The sequence below is a fragment of the Pistacia vera genome, unplaced genomic scaffold (genome assembly GCF_008641045.1).
Source record: "Pistacia vera cultivar Batoury unplaced genomic scaffold, PisVer_v2 Contig270, whole genome shotgun sequence".
Classification (NCBI taxonomy): Eukaryota; Viridiplantae; Streptophyta; class Magnoliopsida; order Sapindales; family Anacardiaceae; genus Pistacia; species Pistacia vera.
The window spans coordinates 800,510-814,658 of record NW_022196080.1 but is presented as its reverse complement, the minus strand read 5'-3'; the positions used below and the strand labels follow the sequence as shown (position 1 = coordinate 814,658).

Sequence of the window (14,149 nt, the reverse complement as noted above, 5' to 3'; positions counted from 1 at the left end):
TACCCACCAATTTATTCCTCCCAACCAAACATATTAATATAATATACCTACCAATTAATCAAACACATTTTCCTAAAGATTCCCAGTAATCTTCAAGGTAATCTAACTTTCAAGTAATCTAACATTCCCTGAACCAAACACTCCCAAAATAAAATCAATCTTACAAAACTATAAAAGTCCAAACACATACTTAATCATCACTCTCATTATCCGATGCATATCAAACAAAGCTTCACAATATAATATAAACAACAGTTTAATAACTCAAACAATAAAAAAAAAAAAAAAAAAAAACCAAATAAAGCTTCACTTTCTTCAACCCTTTATTTCACGTCTCAATGCTACAATCAAATTTCAAAAATCCATCTTGTAAAACTATAAAAGCCCAAACACATACTTAATCCCCACTCTCATTATCCGATGTATATCAAACAAAACTACGCAATATAATATAAACAATAGAAAAACAGCTCAAACAATAAAAAGAAACAAAGTAAAGCTCCCTTTCCGCAATGCTTGATTACAAGTCTCCATGCTATCAACATTACCAGAACAAAAACATAACAGAAATATATTTGCAATCAAATCTCAACAAAACAAAGACTTGCAAACAAAAAAATAAAAAGAGATGAAATAAATATTACTTACATTCTTACAAAATATTGTTTAGATATTGCAAAAGCTTTAGCGAAGAAACTGGAGGAAAAACAAAAATAGATACAAAACGACAAGGTAGAGACGATGACAGTGTACAGAAAAATACCCTAATTAAATAGTAAACTAATTTGAAATAAAACCCGGCCAAACAATTCATAAAGCATTAACCAATTTGAAATAAAACCTGGCCCAACAATTGATAGAGCATTAACCATCCAGTAAAAAAAAATAACAAGTTAAAATTAATCCAAAAGTGTCCAATTCAAAAAACTCTATAATTAATATTAACATTTTAGATTAAATATATTTGACAATAGATATCCACTATAATTAATTTTAGAAAATTGGATTAAATAAGTATATATAAATGTGTAATAATGAAAAAAACTACTATTATTAATTCTTTTATCCAGTGCATCAAAAAATACCTACAATACAATATTATTGTTTCACATAAAATTAATATGCAATTAAAATAAAACATAATTCATTAATGGAACACTGAATAATGTCAAAATGAAATTCTTAACGAGATAAACATGATCCAAAAGATAAACAATATGTCCAAATCCAATTTCAAAAGCAACTCACGCAACACGCGGGCCTTTCAACTAGTAATCTATATAATTTTGAATTTAAATGTAGGTCTTGTTTCTTTTTTCTCCTTACCAGCCGAATATAAATGTTTATTCTTTTGTTTTAAAAACAAAAAAGTAAAAAAAATAATCATTTTGACATATATGCCCTTCAAATTTTTATATTACTGAAGATTTTAGATGTTAAATTGGTTGAATTTGGGTGAATAGTATCATTTCCTTACAAACTTAAATAAAGCAACCTAATGATCCGTAATAAAACGGGATCAAGGTTACGTTTCTAAAATCTGCGAGTGCTTAAAAAAAGTCAAACATATGGGATTAGGGTAACATTTTCAAACCCAGCAGATGGTCATTACAAAAGCCGAACACATGGGGCTTTTCCATTTTTATACTATTTTTACAGCTCAAGAATTGGGCCGGGTACTAGTCGGGGCAAATACGTATATTGACCCGAGGCTTACCCTTCTGAAGTTGTCTGCTGCAATCAATTGAATTTAACTTTAACTACCGTTCAAATGGACGTTGATTTAATAATGATCCATTTTAGGAAAAAACCAATCTGACACACTCCATCCGCTTGNGATTAAAAGAAGAATTAAAAATAAAAGATCTAAAGAAAGCAAAATATAGTCTCAGCCTGTAGATTGAACATTGTTCAAATGGAATATTGACTCATTAGTCAGATTATATTAAAAAGATCCTGGGAAGTTTTAATATGGATGAGGTTGACCCCTTGAGTACCCCAATAATGGTTCGGACTATTAATCATGAAACAAATCTATCTCATCATAAGACGATGATGAAAGGATACTTGGTTTTGAAGTACAATATCTTCATACAATAGGTGATTTATTATCCTTAGCACAAATATATTAGACCAAACATGGTAATTGCAATCAATGTACTGATGTAGACAGAAAATATTTTTAAATGGCATAGCAAATATTGTGACACTCTAAAGAAAACTTTGGTTGCCACCTTTTCTAATCACTTAGAAATCCTAGCACTACATGATGTTAGTGGAAAACCCATATAGTTATCGATATCAACTTTTGAGAAGTTAGTACATAACATCAGTATGCGATGCCTCAAAAGCAATCAAGTTAATTTTGCTATTATTATGGGGAGTAGTGGTTAGGGGAAGCAAAATATTAAAGAGAGCTACTATACTAAACATATGTGCACTGTTCTCTTTCTTCCTTGACCAAGGTTTGTCCCATTCAGTTTCCCTAGTAAGATTTTCAACAAGACAATATTAAGTACATCCAACACCATTGGTGTTCAAGAAGGTTTGCTTCATTCATTGAGTTCTTAGGTTCAAACCTTAGGATCACCTATTACTTAAAATTATGGTTTACTTGGTCTTTTGGGCTTGTAGAGTGTTTAATAGTCTCTGGAGATTAGTTGAGGTGCATGCAACTTGGGTCACCCTGATCACAAAAAAATTAAAAAAAATTACAATTCATGAAACAATTGTGTTTATTTGCTTAAATTTTTGTCCCATTGAGATTCTCCTAAATAAAGTCAAATATAATTATCTATAATTGGTGAAAACAAAAAAGGAGTGTTTTGAATCGTGAAAGTCCACCAAATTGCCAGGTTTTAGGCCTTATAACACATGACCCAAGTTCCCAAGTTCTATCTCTAATTGATACATGCACTTGGGCCTGACATTAATTTATGAGTATTTTATTTACGCAATTTACTTTTACTTTTAACTGGTGAATATATGTAATTATCTATAATTGGTGAAAATAAGAAAATGAGTATTTTATTTGCACAATTTATTTTTACTTTTAACTCATCCAAATCATTTCATGAATAACTAATTTAAATATAAAATAAATTTAATTTGGAAGAAGGATTTGGAGGGCTAATTGGATCTCTTACCATAATCTTAAAAGATCATTAATACCATTAATCTCAACTATTATATATAATTTAATTATTCTTAAAAAAAATTGGAACTATGTTTAGGTTTTGAGAACTATCAAGTTATCTGCTTGGAAACACTTTATCCAGTGTCAACCTTCAAAAAATTTATGTAAATAATGACAATTAATTTCTATGAAATTATATTTGTAAGTTTTTTTATATCCAATTGACGTAATAATTAACGAGAATAAATTTTGTAACAATCAGTTTTACATACTCAATTAGTACATATCTACACGTAAAAACGATGAAAATTCGAGACATCATACTTAGAAGCATACCCCTAAACAAAATATTTGCAATTCAAGTCAACCAATTTGGAAAAAAGTACAGATGACACAAATCGTTTTGTTATAGTCCCAGGCCCAGCTCTTCTATTTTTTCAAACAATGCCTTCACATACAGTTTAATGTAACAGCATCAGAGAGAAGTCTCATTAAGACGCTGCGTCTGAACCCTACGAAAACGAAGCCCACATTAATCCTGCAACCAATTTTACGTCTAAAGCTCTTGCAGATTTTGCGCATATACAACAGATAAAATTTGTTTCCTTTTTTGTATTTCATTCACCAAGTCGGTGCCTAACAGACGGTGGATCGAATGCTTAAAATTTCTATTACATGAGCACATATACTGGGATCCAAAGTTTTTCCTTAGTCAAAGAAAAAGCTCCATTGCAATACCTGCATAATTCATCAAACAAAGTGTTTGTTTTCTATTATCTGAAATATCCATATCCAATGAACTCCCAAACATGACCAACGAGAAAAAAAGGAACACCAAAAGAAGCTTCCATGGAAATTAATAGGGAAATATAATTGCCAAACAAATCAGCACTGATTTGGTCTGTTTGGAGAATACTTTTCAATTTATTTGTTCTCTATTCAAGACTTAAATAAATTTCAGAATTAGTAAAATTGAGGAATTTATATGGTAAAAGAAAGAAAGTACTAATAAACAGTTGATAATCGAGTTAACTTGGATAAATTGGATATAAAATGTATCAGGGTTGGAGATGTTCTTGACCCAAACTGGTCATTTTGTCTAACAAGTCTTCTTGTGCATGTGTGCGTGTGATTTGTGTGTGTGTTTCGGAGAGTTTTACTCATTCACACCCTTTCCCGAGCACCAAACAATAAATTAAGCCCCCTAAAATCTCCTGAATATTACAGGACCTCTAAACCATAAAGACTATAGTTTTCTAAAATTTTACTTGTCATCAACATGAACACAAGGGAGTACCAACAGAAACAGTAAAAGCAACAACAATCAAAATGATGAATAATCACACTGATGATGTGGACACTGAAAGAAGTTCAACACAATATCAAAAGAAAAAAAGCACACCTGTTGCTGAACTTCTGAAAGCATCAGATGCATAAAGAAGTGTTTCATTTGCTTTCTCAAGAAACCATATAAAGCTCTTCCCCCTTGTTACCAGCAATAACCCAGGCATTATTTTTGCTCTGATGGCAGGCGCAGCAAGAGAAGCAACAATTCAATTCATACTCAAAAGCTAGAAGCCAAATATCATCAATGTTTAAAATGAAGAGGTGATAAGAGTTACAATTCAACTTCTTATCACTTCATCAAATATGATGCACTAAATTTAGTTCTAGGTGAAGTTGCTCTAAATTTGGAACAGTTAAATACTCCCACGATCTCGTATGAAGGAATGGCATCACAAAAGTGTATATAACATACGAAATGCGTTTAGAACGAACCACTGTTGGTGGGATGGTGTTCATAGTGGGTACGATCATCACAAATTAAAATCTACTACTTCGGATTCCTAAGAACAATAATCACAGAACTCCTCTGAGAAACATCTTACTGATGGATCTGTCCTGGTTAACCGGGAGGGCCTTCTTCTTGCCTTTTCCAGTTTTTGGTACCTACAACAATGAAATCAGATGTTATTTTAACATAGATATATGACGGCTCATTAAAAAAAAATGATCCATTGCAAAAACCAACCTCAGTCCACATTTCCCTGACATTTTCAAAGCCATGTTGCAGTGGCGATCAAATGCCCTCACTCGACCAAGAAGCTTTTTGTGTTTCTACAATAATGAGCACCTGTCAATCAGGTCAAAATATTCAGTTATGATGGCAGACTTTCCCTTTATAAGCCAACTTAAAATCACGAGACAATCAATAAAATCTCCTGGGTATTGTTTTTAACACTCATCATTAAACAGATAGTGGTCCAGTGTTAAACCCTTCCTCATTCTTGACATGCTACAGCATGAAAAACAGGGAATTAACACATTGCAACGAGGACATTTAGGTGGATGTGTGTTGTGTTCAAACTACAAAAATAACTTACATCTTCTTCCCTTGGTCCGCTACAATAAGAACAAGAAAACAAGAAAAGTTATGTCAGTAAATCAGTAGCAATGAAATGCTCATGAATTTAACAATATGTAACTTGGCCAGAAAGGGGCAATAAGTACCTGTGTTGATAAAAGCAAAGAGCTCTTATCTTCAAACAAATCCTAGATGTAGACCTGGCAAGAAAAATAAACAGCACAAACTACAAATAAAAGCTGAAATTTGCTAGTTCAGGATTGAATATAGTAAAGCACGTGGGAACACATTAACTACCATAGCAACATTCACACAATTAGATTCATAGTACATTCACCTCCCTATTGGTATCGAGATCAATTCTGAAATGGAAATGTGAAAAAAAGCCATAAACTTATAATGTACTCATGCGTAAAGTTAACTTATAAGTTATCTTTCACACACAAATTACAATGGAGTTAATATTAAACAACTCAACAGTATCTTTTAACACCATGAAAAATGCAAAAACTCATTAAGAAAAAAAAAACCCCAACCAACATGAGCCAAATTCAAATTTCAACCATTAAAAACAAAAAATGCAAATAACGGTCTACAAAATGGCTGCCAGTTATTGTATTTTTTAATAATGGTCCCCTCACCAACCAATTCAAGGGGGAAAACACAACATAGAGAAACAACAGGACACAAAACACCCAAAATCTACCAAATGGTGACTAAAATGAGGACAAATCTTCATAAAAATTCTCTTCAGCTCAGGTCTCCATAAATTTTCAGCATTTTATACTAGTGAGAACGAAAGTGTTTCATTTAAACATCAAAGAGAAAAGATCTCCGATTTCTAATAACATTAATGCACTTCACAATAAAAAAAAAAAAAAAAAAAAAAAAAAAAAAAAAAAAAAAAAAAACAAAACAACAGGGCACCTAGTCTTAAAGATCAGCTTTAAAATGTATAAAGAACTACATCACAATTTCAAACTAAAAAAAAAATAAAAGCCTCTTCAGTTCAGGTCTCCAATAAATTTTCGCATGAAATATCTTGGAAGAACGAAAGTATAATTTATTCATCCTCAGAGACAATTCAGAAATCTACAATGCTTGTTTACACACATTACTTAAAATCTTAATAAATCACCAAAGCCTGAACCCTAAAAAATGAAGTATATGTTTTATTATTTGAAATTATTAAAAAAATAAAAAGGGAAACAAAACCCAGAAGAATCGAAGATTCTCCAACAACATTCCGAGCAAGCACGAAAAGAACTACCAAATCGAAGGAGTAAAGTTCAAGAGTAAAACTAAAGTAAACACGGTTGAAAAAGGTTAACTTCGAAGTGAATCAACTGGAAAATCAAAATCTTGTTAATTAAAATAAAGAAACCTAAATTGAACATCCAAACCCATAAAAAAAAATTCCGAACATAATAAAAACTGTTTCCATCACGAGCTAACAAGATCAAACAACAAAAACACAGTTTCATCACTTAAAACAATTCCATCTCCACACAAAAACTAACTCACCGAGATCATAAACTCCAAAGGCTAACAACTTAACCTTCAACACACAAAACAAAACATACAAATCAACCACAAAACTCAAGTAAGCAAAACCCCAGATCAAAATCCATCAAACCAACCCACAACCTAAAAATGAGAACCCAATCAAGAAACAAAACAAAATGAATCAAAATTCAGAAAGAAATCAGCCGCGCACGCTAAGAGCTGGATCAGGTTAGCTCGCTAGCCCGTGAAATTAAACAGCAAATAAATCAATTAAAACGCCAAGATCGGAGATTAACGTGAAAGGTTTACCTGCTGAAAAAACAAACGGTAAGCGCTCTTCTGGAAACAACTAGGTCTGGTTTAGATAAGCACAGCACGAGACGAGGAGAGAAAAGTCAAATGTAATATCTATAATTGGTGAAAAATAAAAAAAAGGGGTGTTTGAAGCCACCCAATTGACAGGTTTGGGCCTTATAACAATGGCCAAGTTATATCTCAATTGATACATGCACTTGGGCCTGGCATTACTTGCAATTTATCACAGCATTATTGATATTTTTACTTTTAATCGGTGAAAATATGTAATTATCTATAATGGTGAAGATAAAAAAAAGAAGACTTTATTGCACAATTTATTTTACTTTTAACTCATCCAACTCATTTCATGAATAATAATTTTAAATAAACAATTTAATTTAGGAATGATTTGTGATGTGGTATATTCTTACCAAACTAAATACTCATTAATACATTGATCTACTTTTTTATATATATATATATTCTTAAGGAAATTTTTTTTGACACCCTATTTGTTACAGGTTAAGAAACTAACTGTTCTGCTCTGGAACACTTTATTCCAGTGTCAACCTTCAAAAAAATTATGTAAATAATGACAATTAATTTATGATATTATATTTGTAAGTTTTTATATACCAATTGACGTAATAATTCACGAGAATAAATTTTGTAACAATCAGTTTATATACTCAATTAGTACATACTCACACGTAAAAACGATGAAAATTCGAGACATCATACTTAGACAGCATACCCTAAACAAATATTTGCGATGAAAATTCAACCAATTTGGAAAAAGTAAAGATTCACTTCGCAACAACATGAAACACAAGGGAGTACCAACAGAAACAGTAAAAGCAACAACAATCAAAATGATGAATAATCACACTGATGATGTGGACACTGAAGAAGTTCAACACAATATCAAAAGAAAAAAGCACTACCTGTTTCTGAACTTCTCAAAAGCATCAGAGGCATAAAGAAGTGTTTCATTTGCTTTCTCAAGAACCATATAAAGCTCCTTCCCCCTTGTTACCCCCAGCATAACCAGGCATTATTTTTGCTCTGATGCATAGTTCCAAATCTCTAGAGTCTGGATTATCATTTGCTCTACTTTTTTTCCAAATCTACCTCTTCTCTAAGCTTGCTTAATGCAAGTAAAGTTCCTGCAACACATAAAAACACAAATGCACCAACTTGAAAGTTTTATTCTCATCAAAACACCACTACTACAATTAATATAGTTCTCTTAAAGATGGAGTCCCTTTAATTTATAAATGGCACCTTAGCACAAGCATATTCAAATTTCCATGTCAGCCTCAAATAACAGAAAATAATTACATGTGCCTCACATTTTAATATAGGTCACCTACAAGAATATGCATATAAATATAAGCGGGGTGGAGCACCATAATTTTTTTCCACTTTAGCCCCCAATAAAGCGTCCATTGAGGATGATAAAATAGATAGACTAGACTACACATAGTGATCTAATAGACAATCAAAGTGCTCCTATGATGTGGACCATAATTTAAAATTCATTTACTGAACTGTCCTCAATCCTTAACACGCACCAAAAAAAAAAAATGTTCAGTTGAAGCTGCAGTAAAAGATTGTTAATCATCCAGCCTAAATAATATTGCATGGATACATTCTTTGTGTTAAACCAGACATATTCACAACACAATTGCAACAGTGTGCTTTACCTTGTTAGGTTAGTAACCTTTCCTGGTGGAGAAGCCCTTGAGATATTCTGTCACCATCGGCAAGTAAGTAATGAACCCACTGACATGATATGCATTCTGGCCACCCCAACCTTTGGATGTTTCTCTTCACTTTAATATCTTTAGTGAGGCCTGAAAGATGCAAGAAAGAAGATAAAATTTAGGCACTACTATGTTGCTGTTCAAATCTACAATGATACAACTCTTCTAATGAAGTAAGAATTCCACAAAATCGCAAATAACCGACAGCATAAAGCAGAATGACAGATGTGAAAAGAAAATACACAATAGAAGAGTGTCAAGGTCCTAGAGGATAAAAAGAAAGCTTCAGGACAATATAAGTAGCATTAACTGGATAGAAAATCTATAATTTAAAATATCTGATGAAATAAATTAAATCGATCTGAACAATGTGACATGATAGAGACCAACCGCACTGGACTCTGTAGCAAACAAAATTTGAGGGTAATGATTGACAAATGAAGCAAACCAGAAAAAACACATAGCAAGAGAAGTTCAATGGCTAAAATCATGATAAACCAACCATGAAAATAAGGAACTAACATTATCAAGAATTGTTGCTTTACTGCAGAAACACTGCTCCCATTTAGAATGGAGGAACAGGAATGAGAGGATTATGTAAGGCTTTTATACTGATAAGGACAGAGATACATCCTCCTCGTCTGCCGAAGCCAAACTGTTGGGGTGGCAAAAATCAAGCTACAGCATCCACACCCCATATATCAGTGACAAGAAAACCACCTTTCCCTTGGACCATTTACCATGCTGCAAGGGCCGTGCATCATGATTACTATTGTCTCTGCCAGGTGAGGTATTACTTGAATGATAAATTTGTTCTGAAACAGAGGCAGAATGGGGCAAGGTAGACCCTGAAGCAACAAGAGAAGAGGCATTCCTCTCCGTAAATAGGACCAAGAACTTACCCAGAGGATAGAGCATGTGGAGTTAATCTTGAAACAGCATACTTAAATAAGTTATGGTGTCATCCTGACAAAGGATTGCAATGAGCATATTAGCACTTAATACAGAAAAATCCCAGCAATGATTATTCCAGAGTTCTGTCAGAAATTCAATCCTTAAGGACCTGATAAACTTTAAGGATACTAACAATGGGACACACGATAAAAAAACTGACAACTGAATGGGCTTTGGAGATCAAACCACACAGGAGAAAGCGTTGTTGACACCAGCAGGTTGTGAAATAAAATCAGGAGTAGCACGGTGTGTTCCCAGCAGAAGATTCCAGTACCCTGACAAGCGACTGCAAATATGAAATGTAATCATTAGAATTATTTAAAATAACAGATTCCATTATGTTTGTTATCTGCCACAGATATGCATGTTTACATAATGAGTATGTTTCAATCAAGAATAACAGAAACAATTAAATGCAACAAACTTGAAGCCCTCATTTGGAAGATTTCGTTAGAGGGTAAAAGAGATTGAATCTAAGTACATGGAGTCACAAAAGTAGACTGGGGAATAAATGCATCTTTGCATACAGACAAAATGTCTAGAAAAGTATATCTATACATTCTTTAAATGAAATTAACAATTATTTATAAGTAAAAACCTTGACAACCATTTTTAATGCTATCTCTGCTTCTCTTGAATGAAAGTCAAATGATTAGAGACTGCAATGCTCAATTACTCCTAAATTTCAGTGTATTTAAGAAATACCAAAACTTCAAAGACTGCAGTAATATAATAAAATCGACAGAAAACTGTGCATTCACTTCTATAATTGCGTAGAATTCCGGGTAAAACTTGCCAAACAATTGAAGAACCAAAACGTCAGCAAACGTGACTTGCATAAATTATTGTGTAACACATAGAGGGGTTATAATAATGAATTTTAGGCCAATTTACACAAATATGATCCAGGATAAAATTAACAGTACAACATTTCTGGTTGGGTGGTTGAGGAAGTGATAAAAGTGCAAAATGATAGGGGCAACAATTATTCCAGAAAACATAAGACAAAATGAAAAAAGCATGACTTCCATGTGTCAGCCAATATTCAGAAAAGCTTCCAGTAGAACAAAATGATGTGTTCAACCATAGAGATAATTGATTTTGCAGAAAGACTAATCTACAAGTACAAATAACCTGAAAGATGAAGAAAACCAAAACACAATAAAACCCCTTTTCCTATTATTAAAAGTGAATCTAGCAAATGATACCTTGAAGCTTATTATGGAAACAATATGAAGAACCTTTTTTTTTTCCCATTTTGTATGCACATTGTAACAACAAACCTGAACTTCAATTGCAGCTCCCCCCACAGTCAGATTGTACAGTACCACGCTCCTTTAAAAAGTCACGGAATGATGGTAATTGGAGTTTCTTCCAACGAAAAATTCTGCCTCAAAGAGAAAAGTTACAGTAAGGAGAGAGATATAGCAACTTCAGCATTACTTCAGTAGAACAGTTCAATGGAGGATATTTGTACGGCAACTTCAGCACACCCAGCAGCAGGTACCAAGAGAGAGCGCTTGTGAAATGCTGACAATTAGTGACTCAACAATGAAATTGGTGAACCAAAGTCCTGGAACAATGGATTTAGCATAATTTTACCAGGCACATGATTGCAAATCACTTACACTTAGATAATCCATGATGAACGGATACAAAGAGTCCACACTAGGTTCTTTTTCAAGCAGCTCTTAAAGCCATAAAACATCAAGAGAAGGAAGTCAACTTCCTTGAGAACCTTCGTAGCATCAATCCTCCATATTGCTTCTATCCTTACTTTTCTCGACTACCTACAAGTTAAAGCACTGATTAGAACCACTTAGCACTTCTTACAGACTCATAACCACACCGTCCCCGAAAAAAAAAAAAAAATCAAAAACGTGGTGATCTACCAACAGGTGGACACAACTTTTTCTGAAATAAAGCCACAGACTAAAAGTCTTCAGGATGAAGAACTCATGACAGTTTAAGAACCTTACAATCACTCTAGTTTTTCTTGGCTTGTTTTTTATTTGCAAATCCATGGCTCGGGGAATAGAAATTGATCGATACATGAATGTGATGATTTTTTTTTTTTTTTTTTTGATCCTCTTGCAAACTTCAGAATCATTTTTTTGCTGGGCAAAAAAGAGAATGATGACTTTGTGTTGTACCAAGTCGGAAACCGAGCGGATTTCTTTTTTGCCCCATAAGCCCCCACTACTATATGTATCATGACATGCCAGATTTGTGTTCTTATTTTGATTAGCAATCCAGGTTTTTTTTGAGCACATGATAAATCTTCATAGAAGGAGATATCAATCCAGGTTTCTCTAAGTAGCTATAACTGCAAGAGCCTCTATACCAGTATAATAGAGTTCCAAAGCCCAGTGCATTCAGTACCAAACTACAAACTAAAAATTATAAAAAGCAATGACTCAGCTATTTTACACAAATGATGTTAAACTTTTAGATGCGTAGATTACTGTACTCTCAAAAATTGATATTATCTCACATGTAAAAAGTAATGCACACTGGGAACACGTATTCCAATTTAATTCCAACCATGCAAAATAGATTAATGTTACTGATTCCATTGTATATAAAAAAAAATTGATGGTAAAAAGTTAAAACTTGATTTTTCTAGAAAGAGGATAATGCCAAACAGAGAAGGACCAATCCTAGAATTCAAGAGATACAACATTCTACAAAAGAGAGGCAAGGAGAACATTTATGAGAATCTGCGGTTAAGGACAATACTTTCCATCCATCATCAATGTTTAAAGAGTACTTACTCAAAACATGTAATCAGAGATATTTAAAAGCAGCTCAGAAGAAAATGATACCATAACATCACCATCCAAATATCAGGTTCTGCTTCATAGAAAACATGAGAGTGCCTCTCTGCTTCTATGACCTCACATGCAGCCTCTGGTGAGAAAATTCTGCATACATTCATTCTCTGCTTATAACAACCATATATAAATAAAGGTCTTGCTGAACAGCTACAGAATCCAATAATATCCAATTTTTCCAACAGTAAAATAATGATATACCAACTGGATTTGATGCGAAAAAAACACATAAATTAGGCTACTGAAATTGATGGATAGGGCGAAGAAAGAAGAAAATCATCAGGACTCGTAGCAATACAAAAAGACTCGTACATATCTTCTGTTTTTAGCTTCCCTTAAAAGCATTCTAGCATCAGGATGGCCACTAACCTTGTAAATGTGATAAGTCCTTCACTTAGCCCTATTACAGAAAGTGGTAGAAAGGCGAGTCAGCAGGAAAGAAAAACAAAATCTTGTCCAGCTCCTGCCCTTCATTTGTCCCTTCTCAAGTCAAATATGCAAAATGTATGCCTTCATTGGCACTGCTAACGGATGCCAAACCCATAATTTTACAATTCATAAACCTTCAAAAAGGAAGAACGAGATTCAGCATAAGATCAACAGATAGATAAGAATCCCCATAGAAAAAGAGTATTAAATTGGTTAAACACGATTTTTCACATATTGCAATTTTGTACAAAAACACAAATGATGATTTAGAATAAGAATATAATCCAAATTTCCTCTAAATTTAACCAATGTTTGTGTCATCCGCATAAGAAAAAATGGGGGAAAAAAGATAAACCGCTTTAAAATCAGTGGATTCAAAATGTGAACACTGTGATGTTACAAATCATTATTTATAACATACAATTCACAGTACAATGCCAGATGTTCCAAGTATGACGTTTCATGTCACAAAAATTATCATTTCTTACAAATATTACAAGACCTCTACTGCAGCATGACCCCTATATAAATCAGAAAAGTTCAAATTATTATCAAACTCCTGAATTTAATGTATATGCAAAACACTACTTGTAAAATCATGAAATGGGCATTAACACCAAACTTATAACTCTCTCCAGGCAACAGAATGGATATCAAATTAACAATAAAAAAGAAAAACCTTTAGTGGCAATTCAACTCTACAAAAGAAGCAAAACTGCATTACCTAGCCCATTCAATAACAGAAACACCAAAACGACAAAAGAAAAATGTGAGTTTATCTTAATATTCAGCCATGAATATCAATAAAAATGATAGTGTTACCCAACATCGAACTCCAAAATTATCTAAATTTAATAATTTT

General features: G+C 33.0%; 2 non-coding genes and 1 pseudogene across 2 annotated transcripts; all 3 read right to left on the bottom strand.

The window, feature by feature from the left end:
- Window positions 1–3,807: 3,807 nt before the first annotated feature.
- On the bottom strand, window positions 3,808–13,402 carry LOC116133523 (annotated as a pseudogene).
- LOC116133587 lies at window positions 6,246–6,328 on the bottom strand. Its single transcript, XR_004128570.1, has one exon. It is a non-coding gene; the product is annotated as a small nucleolar RNA Z159/U59 (small nucleolar RNA).
- On the bottom strand, window positions 6,500–6,582 carry LOC116133583. Its single transcript, XR_004128566.1, has one exon. It is a non-coding gene; the product is annotated as a small nucleolar RNA Z159/U59 (small nucleolar RNA).
- Window positions 13,403–14,149: the final 747 nt, after the last annotated feature.